The 14,044-nt window shown below is 26.2% G+C and overlaps 1 long non-coding RNA gene across 3 annotated transcripts; it reads left to right on the top strand.

Annotated features, from left to right (window-relative positions):
* The first annotated feature begins 10,947 nt into the window (after positions 1-10,947).
* Positions 10,948-13,216, top strand: LOC133030925 (uncharacterized). Of its 3 annotated transcripts, none has more exons than XR_009684457.1 (4): positions 10,948-11,088; positions 11,864-11,926; positions 12,017-12,071; positions 12,288-12,318. It is a non-coding gene; the product is annotated as an uncharacterized LOC133030925 (long non-coding RNA). The 3 variants fall into 3 exon arrangements; XR_009684455.1 differs by having other exon boundaries at positions 12,017-12,114; XR_009684456.1 differs by lacking the exons at positions 11,864-11,926; positions 12,017-12,071; positions 12,288-12,318 and adding exons at positions 12,916-12,984; positions 13,086-13,216 and having other exon boundaries at positions 10,976-11,088.
* Positions 13,217-14,044: the final 828 nt, after the last annotated feature.

Genomic DNA, 14,044 nt, shown 5'->3' with positions numbered 1-14,044 from the left:
TTTCGATATTGCTCAGAATTGGACGATTCAAGATGTTCTGGAAAAATAAAAGAGATATCTAAAACTTTTATGTTTTAACTTTTTTCAAAATATGATCAGAACATAGTCGAATTCAGGCTTGAAGTTTAAGCTTTGTTTTCTTACATAATTTTCTCTATTTTATAGATCATTTTTTTTTGTGAGATATTTTTATCTTTTATTTATCTTATTCCTTTGATATTTTCTAATCTTCTTCTATTTTGAATATCCAAAAATAAAAGATAAAAAGCGTAAAATTTCTCCAAACAAGAGTAGAACTAAATTAAAAATACACTAAAAATTAACCTAAAAATAATACTAAAAACAACCTAACATTTTTCTAGTTTTTGTTTTTTATTTTTTTTTCTTTATATCCTCTATTTTTGTTTTAGTTTCTTCTTCTTCTTCTTCTTCTTCTTCTTCTTAAATAACCTAAAACTAATAACCCTAACCCTAATTCCATCTCGTTCATCCTCTCTCTTTCTCCCGATTTCACTCTATTCATTTTTTTTCTCCCAAGCTTGAAGACGAGTCCCAAACATGCATCTACCGGAGTATGAATCCGTCGAGGTTATTCGAGCTTTAATGGTGGTCGAGGAGGAGGAGGTTAACAGATCTGGGTTTGGGTTGCCGATTTGGGTCATCAAGTGGGGCAGAGAGGGCTGGGTCGCGCGAGAACGAGAGAGAGGAGGGGTTTGAGAGCGAGAGAGAAGAGAGGAGAGGGTCTTAATCGTCCGCTGGCCTTCCTCTTGCAACGAGAGGGAGGAACAAAGAGAGAGGGGGAGGTGGTTGATGGATGAGAGCAGTTTCTGACCACGGTGGCTATGGAGGTTTAGGCATAAAAGGAAGAAGACGAAGGGGAAAGAGATGAGAAAGGGTAGGACTGAGAAAGTCTTTAGAAGAAGAAGAGAAAGGGTCGTGGCTATTCAGGTGTGGTGGTGGTGCTTGTTTGGGGTTGGGGGTTGGGGGTTGGTGGTTGGTTGTTTCTGGCAGTGAGAAAAAGAAAAAGAAGACGAAGAAGAAAAGAAAGAAAAAAAAAAGACATTATTTTTATTTTTTTAAATTAAAATAATAATTTGGGTCAATAATATTTCAACACGTGGTAATTTTAAAAAAGTAACGGCTCAGTTAAAATTAGGACTAACGGACAAATAAAAAGTATGATCTTGAGGACTATTGCCGCCATTTCTGAAAGTTGGGGATTAATTTGCATCAAAATGACCTTTTTAAGAACTTTTACCGCAAATTTCTATTTATTTTATTATTAACTCAATTATATTGGTTGATATATAGGTAAGCATTTCCTAAAGTTAACTTCTATTTTCCTTTTGAAAAAGGGATTTTTTTTCATAAATATACAACAAAAACAACATAATTACAAAAAATGTGTAAAAAAAAAAAAAATTTTAAAAACTTATATATTTTGAAAATTTATTACATGAAACCATACATTTTAATCATTGAATAATAAACTATGTTTATTAAAACTCAAAATAAACAATTTCGTAAAATTAATTAAACAGTTTATAAAAATAAACAAGTTATTTTTTTTTATTAAAAGATAAATGTTTATTATCTGTTTTAGTATGAATTATTATAATTTAATAAGATTTTTTTTTAATAAAATACAATTTCATAATTATAAACATTAATGTATATAAATATAAATCAATACTTAAAATTACTAAAAATAAACATGACACATAGAGTGATATAATAAACATATCTGAATATTATTATTTTGTTTATTAAATTAGTATGTTTAATAAATAGAAAACAAAATAAACATATATATATACAAAGTATTTTATATTATTAGTATGTTTATTATAATTGTAAACATAAAAGTAGACATAGACAATTTATACTATACTAAAATATGTATATATATTTTTTTTCTATTGTTTCTATATATTGATTATTTTCTAATGAATTAGTGAACGAATTTTCTATTAAAGTATAATTCTTACATCAAAAAATAAACAAACAAACATAACTTTATAAACTCTAAAAATTATTTAGTTAGAAAAAATAAACATGACACAATAAACAAAGAAAAAGATAAAGATAAACATTTTTTTTTATATATATATTACTTATTTTTTAAAAAGTTACTAAAAAATAAACATAACACACATAGAGTGATATAATAAACTTATGTGAATATTATTATTTTGTTTATTAAATTAGTATGTTTAATTAATAGAAAATAAAATAAACACATATATAAAATATTTTATATTATTGGTATATTTTTTATTATAATTGTAAACATAAAAATAAACATAGCTAATATTACCATATATATAATAATCAATAATTATTACTATATATATTATAAAAGAAATTGAAAAAAGTTTTTAATTATATATAAAAATGCATGCGAAAATGATAATAAGTTTTTTTGCACATATTTTGTAATTAATTAAAATAATGTATATAAAATTGTAAAATGCCCTTTGAAAAATTTTATTTACAACAAATGACAATACATATTAATACATAAAAAAATTAAGTACAAAATAATTTTTAATTTTTAAAAATTACTGAAAATATTTTTTTTTAAATTTTATTTCACAAAGTTAATTTTAATACTTATTTTAATTTTATTTTCATATTTTTTTTTTAAATTATGTATAAAATATTTTTTCTAATAAAATTTCAAATAATTTTTTTTAATAATTAATTAATTTAATCTAAAATAATGTATAATGATTAAAAAAATATAAGGATGTAGTACTGTAAATGCATATTATTATTGATTAAAACTAGACAATAAGCCTACAAATACACAATTGTATCAAACAAAAAAACATGTAACTAAACATTAATGGAGAATGTTTTTCTTTTTAAATTATTATTTTTTATAATCAACAAGGTGGGGATAGGATTAATTAATCACTACCATCCTCTCATCCTCTAAATATATCTATTCAAGTATTTATTATTTGAAAATATAAGATGAAATAGTTCTTTAATCCAAGAAAAAATGGTGACACAATTTCTTCTAACTATAAATTTCCTTGAATAAATTGACCTGGTGTGAATTGAAGAGCTTCATTCTTATCAATAATGACCTTATAACCATTCAATTTCACTCTCTTATCAGTAAGGTCCTTTGTTGAAAAGTTCAAGCTTCTGTGATGAAGTGATAATGGAGGCCGTTTCATCTGAAGGGAGTTAAGATTCATAGGTGAAGGGATTTCAGCTCATTCAAAGCAAAGGGAGCTTGTCTTCAAATCTAATGGAGAATCTTGGTTTGTTAATCAAGATCTTAAGATAAATTATTGTAAATATTTTTGTTGTATTGTTTTACATCCATTTGATTTACAAACTGGAATTTGTATCTTAACATTAATTTTTATTGGAGGTTATTTACAATACTAAGACAATTAGACTCAAAATAAAAATTTTGGGTTTATTAAATTTTTCTAGTGTACTAATTTAGCTAAATAAATAGCATTTGAATATCAATAAACACTTTACTATGTTTATTCATTGGAGATATAATATGGCCTACATTATTAGGCATGGTCATATCAAACTTAATTTATTTATAATTATAAGGCAAACTCCTAGGATTTATTTACATATACTATAATTTATTTATTTAGATTAAAGTAATGATATACATTAGTCACTATTGAAGACTGTTTGTAGTACTAATTAAATTTAATTACTCACATATAATTAAATTTAAAATTTATTCAAACATTTTCATATAAATTTACATATTAATTAAATATTTACATAAACATAATAAAATAAATAAATTTACATATTAACTGAACATTTACATAACACACAATCTTATTTACTCTTCATTAGGAAGATGAGCATCACTAATAAAAGAAGAATCATCACAATTGAAGGAAAGATGGGGCATCATAGGAAGACGTCGATGAAGATGATACCGGCGATGGAGCATTTAAGCACATATAACTCATGTCTACTTGCAACTTCTCATATAGATAAGGTGATTGAATGTATCCCCTCTTGTATTCCTTCTCCAGTTTCATAACAATATTATTACTACAAAACTTTCTCATATATTCCTTGCAACAATCTTTGCCCGTGCAAAGAATTTGTTGATCGGTGCCGTAAATTACACTTGAATCGTCAAATTTAAGCATATAAGCTTGGTTGCACCCTCTAAATAGTCTACTTCCATATGAATCAATAATATAACAAACATGAAGTTCTAGTTTTAAGACAAAGAAGTGATCGTTCCAACCCACGACGAAAATTTTCGGCTCTGTTGTTAAATCCTTAGTTATGTTCTCCCACATATTGTCTAAAGAGAACATATCTTTCAACAAGGCGAATTTTTCAACCCCGAACATCCCCGTTACTGACCTATCTGTGCAAATAGAGACTGGTCTGATACCAGCATTTATCACAATCTCTATATCGAAGTGATTGTTAGAAAATTTGTTCTGGTAATAAGAGGATTCGTTGCTGAGTGCTCGCCACTCAGAAGAGCCTTGCAGGATTAGGGATTCAAATTGTACCCTTGTGGGGATTAATTTTGGGTTGCAGTGAAGCCAGTGAGCAATGAGTATTGCTATCACGGAACAAGCGACGTATCCAGAAGCTAATCGGCTCGTTTGATCGAAGGAAGCAAATAAAACTGGAACTTTTAACAATGCTTCTTTATCTTGACTCAATAATTTTAGTGGAGATGACCACTCACTTAAATTTTGTTCCTGTGATCATTAACAAAGATTCATTAATAAATTATACATATACTCTAAAACTCATTCATAAATATACATAACATAGTTAAAAATATATATATATATATATTTATATATGAATCTCATAGCTAGCTAGTTGTGTTATGAATTTAATACAATAACAACAATTTCATTTTAAAAAGAATTTTCTATGTAATTATTAATCTAATAATCCAAACGTTACTATAAGACATGATTTGCACAAATTATTAGTATTGTATTTATCTTAAATAATGTTCCAAGAGAAATTTTAGAGAATTTTTGTTACCTTAAAATTTTCTTGTCTTTCCCATATTGTATGATCTTTTTGAGAGTAACTTTTCTCTTCCATTGTAGTTTGTTTTAGTTGGTTTGATGGAATTCCCTATATCAAAAGAAGAAGAAAAAAAATATTAGTTTTTATAAATTACTCTCTTGCAATGAATTGATCATATATTTTTCAATCAAAAAAACAAAAAAAATGAAGTGTCATTCGTCAAAAAATAATAATAATAATAATAATAATAAAAAATCTTAAAATAACAAGATTAATAAGTAATCAAACATGGTAATGTTATAATTTTGCTTAATCAAGTTATTGAATTAATTAATTCAAATTTTAAGTTGTATCAATAAGAAGTGTTCCAATCTAGTTTTCTATACAAGACATAAGCAAAACAGCTATATATATATATGATCAATCCATTTTCGTTTGTAATTATAAAGTCATAAGCTTAATTTGTACATAAAACTAGAATTATTACTTTAATTTAATTTGTTATTGCTTTCCGGGTATGTATGTTATACTAATTAATTTACTTCACTCTCTTAAAGTTAATTAATTCTCTTTTACTAATAAATAAAGAATTCATAAATGATCGATTAAAGAAGAAAGAAGATGAAGAAGAAAAAGAACATTTTAGTTACCATCAAGATTTCTCTAAAGGATGCCTTTTTTGTTTCCATACTTAATTACTACTTCAACTTCAACACACACTCAAATAATAATAATTTTTTTCTTTTCTCTAATTTAGACTTAACAACCCTACGGCTTATATATATACCATATCATTAGTATAATTCTACTCAAATTAGGATTTATATTTAACTTTTAATTTATTTTTATTTAAAAAAAGATAGATATTTCACCGAAAATGATTTTTTTTATTTAATAAAATTAATTATTTTAAACTGTCATAATTTAATTTTGTAAACTTTGAATTTATTGGGTATTTATGTAATAAAAGTGATTTAAAATGGGCCTTAGAATTGAGAGGAGCCCATATTGATACAGTTCTTCGTCTTCTTCGTCTTCTTCCTTCTTAATCCTTATCCAAACTCCATACTTACTTACCTTACTTCAATTCAAACCAGAGAGATAACCAACAACAACAACAACAACCACTCTCTTCTCATTACCAACCTCAACAATGGCTGCTTCCACTCGAATTCCCTTTCCAAAAGCGGACTCATCATCATCATATCTGATGACAAATCTATAAAGCTTTGGGATTGGGAAAAGGGACATTCTCATTATTATGTGATGCAATGCAAGTGAAGTGGCTTTTAATCCAAATCACTCTAATATTTTCACCTCTCTCTCACTTGATGGAACCATTTTCGTATGTAATGATTTTGTTACAACATATTAATGGTCCTGGTTGGTCCATTTTTTAAGCTCCAAAAGTATTTTTATTGGTTGGTAAATCAATAAATTTTAGTTTTTAACTGTAACAAAATTAGTTTTAGTAGTTTTTACAAAAAGACATTTTCTAAAAACTAAAAGCAGAAAACAGAAACTCAGCATTATAATTTTGCTGAATCGTTTTAATTTATGTTTTTTTTACAATCTTTGTGGTCGTTAATAATTAACTAGTTTGGATATATATTTTCTCATCCATTCTTTAATTATGTTAAATTAATTTCATTATCAAAGAAAGAAAAAAGAATATTGAAGAACTTATTTTCTAATTAACAGTAATACATATATAATAATGGTTAATTTGTGGCTCATTTTGATATAGACATGGAATATTGGCTCACCTACTCCAAAATTTACCTTCAATGGCCATTTGAAAGGAGTGAATTGCATAGCTTACTTTAATTTTGGTGATAAAATTTACTTGCTAAGTGGCTCTAATGATTTTACTGTTAAGGTATTTTATATTATACATCACACATTCTTTTGTTATAGACTTTTATATGAGATGATGAAATAATGTATATAGGTAGTGAATACTAATCATAAAATGTATATGTGAAAACCGATTTGGGATTGTGAAATACAAACTTGTGTTCAAACTCTGGAAGGTCATTTGCATAATGTCTCAGCACTTTGTGTTCTTCCTGAGCTTTCTATAGTAATCTTGTCTCTGAGGATGGAACTGCCCGTCCATGGCATACTTTCACTTATAAGTAAGCTATTTATATACATTTATATAAAGATATATAGGGTAAATTGCGGCATAAATACTTAATGTTTCCGATTTTATACACTTAAATACTTAATGTTTATTTTTGGTAGAAAAAATACCTAATGTTACAATTCTCTTACACCGTTACTACCACTTCTGTTATTAACTCATAAATATAGACACGTGGAGGGCCCAAATGCATTATATTTATTTATTTTATTTTAAAATTTAATATTCTTAATATAAAAAACTAAATATTACTTGTTTTTTTTTAAAAAATAAGAAAGATGCAATACTAAACTACCATAGCTGAGTGAACTAGTGTAGTATATGGAACATGATTATCGAATTGAAGTGTCAATATCATGTGAAAATTGTTAATGAGAACACGTTGTTTTTTTTTAAACAAGTAGCATTTAGTTTGTGATATCAAGAATATTAAGTTTTAAAATAAAATAAAAATAAATGTAATGCATCTGAACCCTTCACGTGTCCATATTTATGAGTTAACGAAAGTGGTAGTAACGGTGTAAGAGAATTGTAACATTAGGTATTTTTGCCTCCAAAAATAAACATTAGGTATTTAAGTGTATAAAATCTGAAATAATAAGTATTTATGCCGCAATTTATCCAGATATATATATATATTTATGTAATTCTCACTCTGATAATTTTAATTGATTTGTAGGCTTGAAAATACTTTTAATTATGATCTTGGAAGAGTTTAGGCCGTTGGATCCATCAAAGGAATAAATCAGTAAGCTTATTTGCTTATTTTTAAAAATTTCCCAATTATTTATTCATCTTCTTTCTTACTTTTATGGTCTCATCATATATGCACTAACATTACTTTTTCTTTCAGGGTTGTCTTTGGTTTTGACAAAGGATTTTCATTATCAAGATAATGAAAGGTGGAGATTCTGTATTAAGTGGTCAAACCGTGTCATGATAAAAAATAATTGAAAATAAGCTAATTTCAAAGTTGACTCGAACTTAGTATATATGTTGTTTTTTGATAAGTTATGTAAAATAAATAACATTCTCAATTTTTTTTTTTAATGTGTGTTCATTGTAATAATCTTCCATGAAAAGCTACAATTTTTATTTGTTCAAACTAATATGGCTTTTTCATATATTTAAATTAACAACAAGTATACCAAGTTTCATGTCTCATTTCAGTATGAAAAGATTTCTTTAAGAAAGAGTAAATTTTTTAATGAAAAGAAAGAGGAAAAAAAAAAAAAAAAATTGAAGTGGGCAAACATGAATCCAAATCAATTAATAGCAATACTAACAACTAATGTGTTGAATTAATTCTTAATTATTAATAAGGGCCCTTGTATTAAAGATATTTAAAAATAGGTGTGACAAAATCATAGACAAGCATTGAATTTCTTCAAGAGTTCAACCACACTAGCAAAAACCAAATTTTTTAAGAAAGTAAGAAGGAAAATTTAGATATATGAAAGGGTAAGGGTGAAGATTGAAGAAGATTAGAAGAGTGATGCTTGATTATGAGAGTGACATTTACTAGTAGAAACATGGTCAATCCCTTCTTTATCAGTACAGAATATTAAAACTCTTCTTATTTTGCTTCTAATGCAAATAAACAATTAAACAATTAAATAACATTTATTTTCAACTTTTTTTTAATGAAAAATAAGACTTTAAAACAAATTATTTAATAATAGAGTATTAAGCTCAAAACAAATTATTTAATAATCCAAATCACTCTAATATTTTCACCTCTGTCTCACTTGATGGAACCATTTTGGTATGTATATTACTTTAATATTTTTTCATTATGCAATGATTTTGTTAGAAGATATTAATGGTCCTGGTTGGTCGGGTTTTTAAAAACTATATTTGGATTTTTTAGAAGATATTATTGATATGTTTTTTTATTATAATTGTAAACATAAAAATAAATATAGCCATATTACCATATATATATATAATACTCAATAATTATTACCATATATATTATAAAAGAATTTGAAATTTTTTTTTAATTATATATAAAAATTTATGAAAAAATGATAATAAGGTTTTTTTGCACATATTTTATAATTAATTAAAGTAATGTATATAAAATTGTAAAATGCCCTAAATAATATGATACTAATTATTGGATAATTATTATATTGATTTTTAATTCATTCATGACTCTAACAAGTTTATACAGTGGAACTCTTACTATATGGAACCACCAATCCCAAGTAAGGGCCCAAAAATGGACAATTCTCTAATTTCCAAACTCATGTAATAATTTCTTTCATTTGAAACATTCTTCTAATTAATAACATTGTTTGCTCACATTGTTTCAGAAATTAGAAAAATCTTTCAAAGTCACAAACTCACCATGTACATAACATTCATTAATACAAATTCCAAACCAATTGTCATAGAGGTTCATAACTAGCAAAAACTGGATTGTGCAAAAATTGAACTGTTCTTGTTTGTTTGGGTTGCAGTGAAGCCAGTGCGCAATGATTGTTACAAAATTTATTAAGGTATGTTATTACTTTTTATAAGTGAATTAAAAAACTAGCTATCAATTAAAATTAAATAAATATGTTAATACTTTTTATAAGTGAAATTAAAGTTCATTGATCCACACATTAGTTATGTGGGATACTAGATACTTTAACAAACCAAAAAGTAATTTTACAATGAAGAATTAAATAAGAAATGTTTACTATGAAGCAGAAAGGCATATAAAATTCTTGTATTACAATTCAACATGATTTTATGCATTGTTTACAATACTTTACAGCTGAATCACAGTTAACTCTTAACCTTTACTGCTTGTATGTAATATAGCCTTAAGACTCTTAGTTATTAATCAAGTCTTATCAAGATTAATAATAATAATAATAATAAAAATCTTAAAATAACAAGATTAATAAGTAATCAAAAATGGTAGTGTTATAATTTTGCTTAATCAAGTTATTGAATTAATTAATTCAAATTTTAAGTTGTATCAATAAGAAATTTTCCAATCTAGTTTTCTGTACAAGGCATAAGCAAAGCAGCCATATATATATATGATCAATCCATTTTCGCTTGTAATTATAAAGTCATTAGCTTAATTTGTACAGAAAACTAGAATTATTACTTTGGTTTATTTTGTTATTGGTTTCGGAGTATGTGTGTTATACTTAATTTATCTCACTCATTACTTCAGTCTCTTAAAGTTAATTAATTCTCTTTCACTAATAAATAAAAAATTCATGAATGATCGATTAAAGAAGAAACTAATAAATAAAGAATTCATGAATGATCGATTAAAAAAGAAAGAAGATGAAGAAGAAGAATAGAGGAAGATTTTAGTTACCATCAAGATTTCTCTGAAGGATGCCTTTTTTGTTTCCATACTTAATTACTACTTAACTTCAACACACACTCTCAAATAATAATAACTTTTTTCTTTTCTCTAATTAACATTTAACACCTACGGTTCACTATATATACTATATCATTAATATAATTCTACTCAAATTAGGATTTATATTTATCTTTTAATTTATTTTTTATTTAAAAAAAGATAGATATTTTATCAAATTTTCAAATGATACAGTTCGTCTTCTTCGTCTTCTTCATTCTTATCCAAACGCCATACTTACTTACCACCTTACTTCAATTCAAACCAGAGAGATAACCAACAACAACAACCACTCTCTTCTCATTACCAACCTCAACAATGGCTGCTTCCACCACTCTCGGACTCTTTTCTGCAAACACTTCCACTCGAATTCCCTTTCCAAAAGCGGACTCATCATCATCCATTAGAGTTTCTCTAAAGACCAACGCTTGCGCTGTTTCCGACCTTGGATTCATCACTTCGCAGCTCAGTGGACTTAAAATCTCTAAAGTTGTCTCCTTTCAACCTGCCCGACCCATCTTCACCAAATTCTCTCCTGCTCTTCAACCTGTTGCCCGTACGGTTTTCTCCTTTCTTTGTTTCACTTTCTTGCTCTTCAGCTCTTGTTTTTTCCGACATAAGAATTTCTGGGTTATGTTTAAATGCCTAAAATTTATTGCTATTTTCCTCGTATTCTTTTTTTTCTCCCTAACTTTCCCGGGAACCAAACAGAAAGGTTTTGTTATAATGCTTTATAATTTTATTTATTTATTGTGCTAAATAATTACTTTGGTACCAATTAGCTTAATGTAGCTCTTTCATCAAAACAATATTTGAAAATTATAGGATAAGTTTCCATCAATCAGGATCAATTTTATCCACAATATATACTTTGTACATATATATATATATATAATTATATTGAATTGAAGGGTCTTATATCCAAGGATGTGTTTATCAATCCTACTTTATCTTGTTGCATTTGGTATGGTTGGAGAAACTTTTTAGAGAATAAATTTGCTGTTTTTGTGGAAAGGACTCTCTCATATAAGTTTTTCATGGTGTGACTTGTTGTCACTTCAGAAAGTTTGGTTCTTGAATTTAAAGTCAAGTATGTTAAAATGGGTGAGAATTGTTTAATTCAATATTTGTGTTAGGCAGTGGGATTGAAGTAAAGGTTGTTTTTTGTTTTCTTACAAATGTGTTGGTGGAAAGGTGCTTACAATGTGTTCCCTTGGTTATTCTTCTTATGCATTAAGTGTTTTTATGTCAAAACTTGTAGTGTTTTTATGTTCTCTGATGTAGTAATTGAACTGAAATTCACTTTCCCAGTTGTATTTTCTGCCTAACAGCTCAAGTGTTTCTGTTTCTGTTAGCTTGGATTGAGTCTCTAATGTGCATCCAACTCATCCATGGTAAAATAAATTTACTTCTTTGAAATTAAAACTAAATAATATGATACTAATTATTGGGTAATTAATTATATTGATTTTTAATTCATTCAGGATTCTAACAAGTTTATATAGTGGAAATGTTACTCTATGGAACCACCAAGCCCAAGTAAGGGCCCAAAAATGGACAATTCTCTAATTTCCAAACTTATGTAATAATTTCCTTCATTTGAAACATTCTTCTAATTAATAACATTTTTTGCTCACATTGTTTCAGAAATTAGAAAAATCTTAGTCACAAACTCACCAAGTACATAACATTCATTAATACACATTCCAAACCAAGTGATGAGTTATAATAAAACTTTTCTTTTTTTTTCTTTAGTGAGATCAGCAAAGTTCATAGCTAGCAAAAATTGGATTGTAACTGGCTCTGATGACGGATTCATTCGTGTTTACAATTATAAAACAATGGAGAAAATCATAGAGGTTGAAACACACAAAGACTTCATTAGATGTGTTGTTGTTCATTTTGGTATGTATATTACTTCAATATTTTTTTCATTATGTAATGATTTTGTTAGAAGATATTAATGGTCCTGGTTGGTCGGGCTTTTAAAAATTATTTTTGGATTTTTTAAGCTCCAAAAGTATTTTTATTGGTTGGTAAATCAATAAATTTTAGTTTTTAACTGTAACAAAATTAGTTTTAGTAGTTTTTACAAAAAGAGAGATTTTCGAAAAACTAAAAGCAGAAAACAAAAACTCAGCATTATAATTTTGCTGAATAGTCCTTAATTTATGTTTTTTATAATCTTTATGGTCGTTAATAATAAACTAGTTTGGAACTTTGTGTTCTTCCTGAGCTTTCTATAATAATCACTGCCTCTATGGATAAAACTGCTCGTTTATGGCATACTTTCACTTAAAAGTAAACTATTTATATATATTTATATAAAGATATATATATATTTTGTGTAATTCTCACTCTGGTAATTTTAATTAATTTGTAGGCTTGAAAATACTTTTAATTATGATCTTGGAAGAGTTTGGGCCGTTGGATCCATCAAAGGAATAAATCAGTAAGCTTATTTGCTTATTTTTAAAAATTTCCCAATTATTTATTCATCTTCTTACTTTTATTGTGTCATCATATATGTACTAACATTACTTTTTCTTTTAGGGTTGTCTTTGGTTTTGACAAAAGATTTTGCATTGTGAAGATAATGAAAGGTGGAGATTCTGTATTAAGTGGTCAAACCTAAAAGAGTGTCATGATAAAAAATAATTGAAAATAATCTAATTTCAAAGTTGACTCGAACTTGGTATATATGTTGTTTTTTGATAAGTTATGTAAAACAAATAACATTCTCAATTTTTTTTTAATGTGTGTTCATTGTAATAATCTTCCATGAAAAGCTACAATTTTTATTTGTTCAAACTAATATGGCTTTTTCATATATTTAAATTAAAAACAATTACCAAGTTTTATGTCTCATGTCAGTATGAATAGATTTCTTTAAGGAAGAGTAAATTTTTTAATGAAAAAAAGAGGAAAGAAATAAAAAAAATAAATAACAAATAAAAAAGAGTAAATTTCTTTAAGGAAACATGGTCAATCCTTTCTTTATCAGTACTGAATATTAAAACTCTTCTTATTTTGCTTCTGGTAGAATGCAAATAAACAATTAAACAAATAAATAACATTTATTTTCAACTTTTTTTTAATGAAAAATAGAGTATTAAGCTCAAAATAAATAGAAAATTTAATAAAATGACGATATGCAGGAATTTAAGAGTTTCTTATCAAAAAGTAAGACACTTTGTTAGAAGAATGTTTAACAAAAAGTACAAAAGCATGAGAAATTACTTCATATACTATTTTTTTAATTTACAATTTGAATTACTCCGATAATTTTTATATAGGTTGCTATGTGGACTTTCGTAAAAATACAAAAAAAGAAAAAAACTACTTTTAAATGTAAAAAAACTAAAAAATATTACCAAACTAAGAAAGTAAAGAACGACAATGATCAAATAAATAAAATTGATTTTTTAAATTTTTAGTTCACGCTTTTATTTAATATTTATTTCATGATTCTCTTTTAAATTTATAACCACAAACTTATTTTTTATGTTATA

This window comes from Cannabis sativa, chromosome 9, assembly GCF_029168945.1.
Source record: "Cannabis sativa cultivar Pink pepper isolate KNU-18-1 chromosome 9, ASM2916894v1, whole genome shotgun sequence".
In the NCBI taxonomy this organism is placed as follows: Eukaryota; Viridiplantae; Streptophyta; class Magnoliopsida; order Rosales; family Cannabaceae; genus Cannabis; species Cannabis sativa.
The sequence above is the reverse complement of the archived record's forward strand: the minus strand, read 5'-3'. Positions and strand labels throughout refer to the sequence as shown.